This window comes from Equus caballus, chromosome 1 (genome assembly GCF_041296265.1).
Source record: "Equus caballus isolate H_3958 breed thoroughbred chromosome 1, TB-T2T, whole genome shotgun sequence".
Classification (NCBI taxonomy): domain Eukaryota; kingdom Metazoa; phylum Chordata; class Mammalia; order Perissodactyla; family Equidae; genus Equus; species Equus caballus.
In genome coordinates this window covers 173,076,613-173,083,979 of record NC_091684.1, presented here as the reverse complement: position 1 = coordinate 173,083,979, position 7,367 = coordinate 173,076,613, and the positions used below count along the sequence as shown (strand labels likewise).

At 38.7% G+C, this 7,367-nt stretch overlaps 1 long non-coding RNA gene across 1 annotated transcript; it reads left to right on the top strand.

Moving 5' to 3' along the window:
* Positions 1–1,818: 1,818 nt before the first annotated feature.
* Positions 1,819–6,124, top strand: LOC138918621 (uncharacterized). The gene is made up of 3 exons (XR_011428168.1): positions 1,819–2,125; positions 3,588–3,679; positions 4,830–6,124. It is a non-coding gene; the product is annotated as an uncharacterized lncRNA (long non-coding RNA).
* The last annotated feature ends 1,243 nt before the right edge of the window (positions 6,125–7,367 follow it).

The window sequence follows — 7,367 nt, the reverse complement described above, 5'->3', positions numbered from 1 at the left end:
AAAAACTCTTCTGCTTCAAAAGATACTATCAAGAAAATGAAAAGGACAACCCAAAGAATGGGAGAAACCACTTGCAAATCAAATATCTGTTAAGGGTAAAGTATCCAGAATATATTCAGAACTCTTAAACTCAACAATAGAAAGACCAATAACTCAAGAGAAAATTTAATTTTAACAGTGGTTTTGCTGGGCTTCTGGGGATAGGAGGGATAAAAGCTAGAGGGAATATTACTGTTCACTATATATCCGTTTGTATAATTTTTATTTTATAACTTGTATTTATTATCTATTCAAAAATCCAATAATAATTTTTGTTAAAAGTATTTTCACTACTCGTAGCCCTCCTTTAAAAATAGTAATTACTTTTTATTTGTTTAAAAAGGAGTTAGTGAGCTTTTTTTTCTCTAATTTGAAGGGTTTGTTTAGAATAGTTATTATTTTCCTTTCCTGAAGAGACATTGGGAAAAACTGAGACAGTTCATGCTGTTGCTGATGTATAAACAGACCTAAGAGGTATCAAAGAATTGGTGGTATGTTTCGTCAAAATCTCAAAAGTCTTGAATAGTGTCATTGGATCCAGGTGGACACTGTCATCAGAAACTTTCCCAGTTATTTCTGGTGAGCAGACATCCATCAGAGGAGAGAGGCAGAACAGGATTAAATGTTTCCATCCCTTTCCGTTCATCCTAATCAACCTTTAGCACCAGAAATATTGTCTGGCACAGAGTAGACAGCCAGTAAATGTTTGTTGAATGTAGAACGGTTGCAATGCAAAAAAGCTTTTCAGGAGTTCCTCTGGTTGCTACTTGAATTGTACCTTTTGTAACTGAGCATCTATACTCTGAAGATTGACTTTACAGGGGAAAATTGACACACATGTTACAAGAAAGGTATATTTTATATGTTAAATTGACATGAGTTAAGGCATGAGGGCATGAACTTAAGACACACAGAATGAAAATACTCATAGTAAATAGTTATCTTTGAGTGGTGAGAGTTTGAATGATTTTAGTTTTTGTTATATTTTCAAAGTGTTCATAATGAACATATGTTGATTTTATAACAGTTATCTTTTTTTCCCCCTGAGGCCACCAAATTGTCACCCAGAACAGTTTTATGCCTCCTTGGTACGTTGTGGAAGGTGTAGGATTTCAGTGAGAGAACCTCAAATATCCCAGTGAAGTTATCTTCACAGTTTACATATCTGCTTAAAACACCGCTGCTTCTCCTGTGGAATACATTGGAGTTGGTACAAATTGTAGTAGTTCATCTTGAGCTTTTTGAAAACTGAAATTTTTATAATTACAATGATTAGATTTCTGCATTCATTTCAAGTTGGAAACAAGCACATTATGACAAGCTGTTCTAACCCAAAAGCTGGTAGAGGGCAACGCAACACACGACTGGAGCCCCTGCTCGAGGCTTCAGGGGCCTGAGAGCTCTGTGTGTTTGCTGCACAGAAGTACGAGGCTGCTTCTCCTGGTTGGGTGGCTGAGATATGCAAGGAGACATGGTGAACCTCTTAGTCAACAGTACTGTGAGTCTTCTCTCCCGTTTTCTATCCATATTTGAACAGATCTCTATTAGAAGAGTAGAGTCTTTCTCTGCTTCCTTCTTGTACCAAAAGGGATAGTTCAAAGCCCCATCTGTATGACTGTAATTGATGACAGCTGTTTCTCTCTCCTAGACATTTCAGGATTGGAGCACTTCGCACCACATCATCTTTTTGGCCACTCACCACTGTTGAGACAAGGAAGAGGCATTATTGGATCATTTTCAGAATTTACATTTTATTTCTAGAGAGTCTACAGGAAATTTGAGGAGAACCAGAGTGATCCTCCTCCTTCCGCCAACTTGTGATGGACTTTTTCAGAGGCCCCTGGACTTAACATCTATGACAAATCTTGGACTCATAAAAATATTAATAAGAACATCCCTTTTGACCAAGCTTGTGGAATTATACCTAGTGAATAAAAGTATATGAATAAACATCTTTTAAGGAAAAACTCTATGGAGATAAAGGATTGAGTGAAGATAATGTAACACAAATGAGAATGTTGGTTCGCTCACCGAATACGGCTCTGACAGTGGTGTCCAGTCAGGTCATCTCTAGGAATAGAAAGAGGTAAGTGGAAGACCTGGAAATAGAGGATTCTCCAATAAAGCTCCCTTAAATTAGGTATCAAAGTTTCCCTGAACAATCTTGTTGCTTCAGGAGATGCTGAAAATCTAATTTCTCCAATTACTCTTAATTTGTACAAATTATTAATGCTATTATAGTTATGTTGAAAAGGAATCTCTATCTTTTGGAGTACTCCACCCCGGACTTCTAGCTCCATGCTATCCTTTAAGCCGTGCTTGCATTCCTGCAGCATAGAGAGGATCTCTCTCTTTCTATTTGTTCATGTTTCACACTCAACAATAGTTGGCTGTTATTTGTTTAGTGCTGTCTAGGCTCAGTGCATGGGTAGGTGAACTTCTCTGTTGTCTTGGTCCAGCTTCAGTCTTAGACTGAACCATGTGTCTGGAGCTCAGATTTAGGATTTTCTCAGTATTCATGTCTCTCCTCCCCTTGGAGATCAAACACTGCCACGTTTCTCTGTGGGTCTTGTGTGAGAGAATTTTCTGCCTCTCTCTCATTGGTAGCAGAATTATAACAATATTGTTATAGGATCTTCAGCTCAGAATGGTTTCCTGTCCCTTACACAAAGATAGAGGCCATTTTCTTGACTCCTCTCTGCTGTAACAAATCTTAACTGTGCCCTGGGTAGGGTGTTTGTGTGTGTGTGACAAAATTTGTTGTCTCTCTTTATCTCCGTACCCCAAAATTACAGGCTTTTCCTGCATGTTAGAGACTGATTTAGGCAAGGTGTCTGGATTTGTGCTTCCTGCAATCATAGGTGATTAGGTCTTTCAGGCCTGTACTGCTGGTGGGGCTCACTCTGTCACCCACTCTGTCCACAGTCATTTTTGTGAGCACAGGGTGGAGGTTTGTGAAAACAGCCCTACTAGTAAATGCAAAATCCTTTTGTGTCTGTGACTCCCAGGTGTTCTATATTGTCATGAGAGCCCTTACTCTATCTTTTAGCTGATTTCTCTTTCTTATTTGTATGGCGGCCAGCTCCTCTTTTACCCATGCTCTGCTAAATATGCTGGTCCGTATGCCTGTCTCTCCTTGGAGAAGCCTCTTCCTCATTGGGGTCCAGCCTATTTGTTTGCCCTGTGACCTCATGTCCCTAATAGGTTAAATTTATGATTTTGCTGTTTGCCTAGTTTTACATGTTAGGATGGAAGCAACAATCTTTCAGGCTTTACATATCCCAGGAAGAATTGCAACTCTGTACATCTTCTATTGCATCTAAAGTTAAAATGTTGATATCAGTAATGCAGTATTCTCTCTGAACCATAGGGAGCCTTGCAAAACATATTATCATCATAAATCTCGGTTCATAATTGAAATATCTCCTTCCTATTCAGTCAGAGAAGGAGGGCACTGTTCAACCTTCTGCTGGTTGTGTTTTGACTTCTATTGGTTTCTAAGCCATTTTTTAAAAAAAGTTGGACTGATTTTATATTTTATTTTTAAGGGTATTATAGAAACAGCAGTCTTTGTTCAGTCTTTGCTGATGGAGGAAGAGGCAAGCTCCTAAGTGTATCATTACTGATTCGGTGGCTTCAGGTAGGTTGTGAATCATGGGAGTAAACTTGGACTCAATAAGGAAGAATCCAAAGAAACATTACAAGGTTGAGGAATTAGATAATTGTAGTTTATTCTGGTCCAGATGAGTTCTCTTTGGCACCTTTAAAAATGGGTTTTGAAGATGGATTATGGATATTATGGATAGCCAGGGAACATCTTCCATATTATTATTCACCTTGATCTTTATCCAAAGATTATGAGAAGAAGCATTTTGTAATACATATGAGGGAACTTGGACATAGACATTTTCCTTAAAGCAATGAGAAGCAACTGAAGGCTTTTATATAGGGCATCACTTTTTTTCATGAACAAAGAAGTGAGTGACTAAAGCAATGAGAGTAAGTGTTCAACAAGCATGGCAATCCTATTTAGAGTTCAGGCAGATAAAATTTCAGGGGAGGAGTGTCCAAACTGTCCATAAATAGAAAACAACCAGGAAAGAGTTGATGCTACATGCATTCCATTTTTGAGTCTGACAAGTTGTCAAATCCTTAGCCAAGGGCATAGGGTTAAGAGGAAAGGAGGTTAAGCAACAGGCACTGGATCAGGCCTGCAGCCACATGAGATAAGACCCACTCAGCACCCTCAGCAGATGATTCCTAGGAGAGACTTCTAGAGAATTCCCAAGGCAAGGAAAATGACTCATCAGAGTCAAGATACTAGTCCTATGGACTTGATCAAAATAGTTGGGAAGTAGGTGACTGAATAAAGGAATACTGTGGTTTAGAATCTGCAGTCTCATTGCTGGGACTTCCATGGACTAGTCAGGTAGCTGTAAGATCAACTTCAGACCTTAGCATCTGTAGCAGGGCCTCATTACATACAACCTTTCTCAGTTGTGGTTAACCAAAGCTTACGATGGACATGTGACTGTAGGGGGACCCCAATCAACAGACCCAGCTGCAGAGAGCATGAGACTCAAAGGGCAGCTGAGTCAAACTTGAGTTGTCAAGGGCTAGAGTGAAATGTAGCCAAGCTGATAGGAAAATGTGTCTGTTTCAGAATGGGTTACTATTCTACATGGTCCAATAGACTCCAGTCTACAATCTCAGCTGAGGCTGCATTTCTTCAGCCAGGCTTTAGGCATCCCAGTATATAAACCTCTATTTTATGTGCTTATTTTTCCTAGTGACTTCCATACTATCCTCCCCAAAAGACCGAGTTGAGCAGGTAAAAATTCTGGAACAACCAAGTATAATTTTGAAATGCTGTCCTTCATCTGTTGCATTTTTTTATGGCCTACTTCATGGGAAGAAAGAGAAATACGATGATATCTGAGGAATATGGCTTTTAAATGTGGTCTCCGAGCCAGCTGTGAGGACGTGCTTCCTAGAATGAATTCGACAAATTCCTTTCTAGATCTTATGTTATGCACCTTAACCATTAACTGCTAACAAATGTCTAGGTAAGTTTTGTGAAAATTCCCTGAGAATATGGGAATAGGCATTTGTATCAGGTTGAGGTTTGGACTTCTTGTAACGCCCTTCTAACATATTTCTCTTTTAGCAGTGGGCTCTCTGAGACAACAGAAATATGTTGAGAATCATCTGGCTGTGATGGCGATGGGATGAGCCTAAAAGTTTTAGATGCTTTCTGGAAATTTACAGAATATTGACCCTGTGTTGAATTGGATTCTGCATCGATGTGCTGAGAAATTAGGATAATTGTCTCCCCACCGGGAGATCTTTTGTACCAATATAATACATAATATGTAACCCAGGTATCATATGAATCATCTAGTTCTTCAATCTCACCCTCCTGCCTAGATATAGGTGGTTGACATTCAGTGACCTCTGGATGTGGTGGATCCTGTAGACAGAAGAAATAATAAGATTGATCCTCTGAGCTGACCCGTAAGGGAGTTGTCAAAAAGTTTTAGGGCAGAAGTTAATTCTTCAGTCAGGGTGATGTCAAAATCTGCTTCTTTTCCCTTCCTTGATATTTTCCTGGAATTTTTGTTACAGTTGGCCGTTCTTCATCCATATGCTCCTCTCTGCCATCTCTCCCAGTCCTAGACTATTTTCAGCCTCACTATCACCCACTGTCCCTACCAAGGAAGACAAAGCCCATCAGTTCCCTTAATATGCTGAGAAGAGTCATCTCGGCACCTCTGTCTCCAGGAAAATATCTCCTGCTCCAAGCCTGAGGCTCAGTCTTGTTCAGTTTTGTGTAAAGCTCCACCTAGAATTGTTGGTAACGGGCAATGCAGTTGTCTCAGAACAAGAAATACATTTGGTGGGGAAGCAGTGGGACAAATTGTCAGATCACATCCTGCTCATACTGGCGCAGACTAAGCTGAGCCACTAGATGTGTTCAAGACAGCCTTTTTTCCGTGATAAAAAGTTGTTTAGTTATTCTGGAGAAATTTTTGGACTACGTAAACTTATTCCCAGATTTAGATTGACATTAAAAAAAAAAAAACAATACCTACGTTTTCTTTTCCAAATGAAGAAAAGCTATTTTAAGTTAAAATGCAAATATAGCTCTGTATTCCTTAAGGGGATGCATGTATATTCTTACACACATGTTTCATGGTAATACTGGAACCTACGCATTCTTTTCTGTCTCCTTTCCCTCTCAGTTCATGTTTTCAAACACTTTCCTTTAAAGTCTCCTCTTTATTCCTGGTTATCTTAGGTTTCTGGCTGTGATCCAGGTACCCACATTCCATTAGGATAAAAGAATATTTCCATTCTATTCAGCGTTCCTTGTCTTCTGCTGAGCTCTAGTTGATCACTTATATGACGAGATGTCATTTCCCATGATTCCAGGTCACTAGCCACTCTGTGAGATTAGGAAAAAATTATTATATTTTTCTCTACTCTCACCTCCAGCCTCTCACACTACCCAACTAAAAGAAAAAATCCTGGACCCACCATACAGCACTGATCACCTCCCACAATTTTATTTAGAGAACCTAGTCCACTTGAAATGCCACTGTGGTTAATAATAAAAATACTATCTAAAATTCACTGAACTGCTAGCATGTTCTATGAAATTCATATATATAATCTTACTTAATCATCCCTGTGTGGGAAAGGTGAACCTTGTGAGAGATTATTTCAATCTTCCCCTCTCTCTCATTTTACAGAGGGGAGAAAGAGGATCAGAAACTTGTTGAAGATCACAGTAAATGGAGGACTTGAGATGTAATGCCCTGTAATTTAAGATGCTGAACTTCAATCACTACATACCACCTCTTATAATCTTCCCCCAACTTCTGCTTCTCCTTCTTTTACTTTTTATTCCAAATTAAAACGGAAGAATTACTGAACTATTGAGTTAAAAGAAGTGTTCCAGATTATCATGAAAAAACACTTTTTATCCATCTTATTTTTTAAATAAATTTTATTGGATATAAGTGACATGAAATAATACGTCACATTTCAAGTGTAACATAAAGTGTTTTGGCAAATGTATCAAATAGATCCTTTATTTATTTTTATATAGAGATCAAGTTTCCTTGTGACCCACTGTAGTCAATACCCACTTTCCATCCCTGGCAACCACCAATGTGATTTTTGCCAACATGGATTAGATTTGCATTTTTCCTAGAATTTCTTATATATGAATTGATATGGTAGGTACTCTTTTGTGTCTAGCTTCTTCCTTTCCAAATCGTGTTTTAAAGATTCATCCTTTTTGGTGGATGACTCAGTAGTTTACT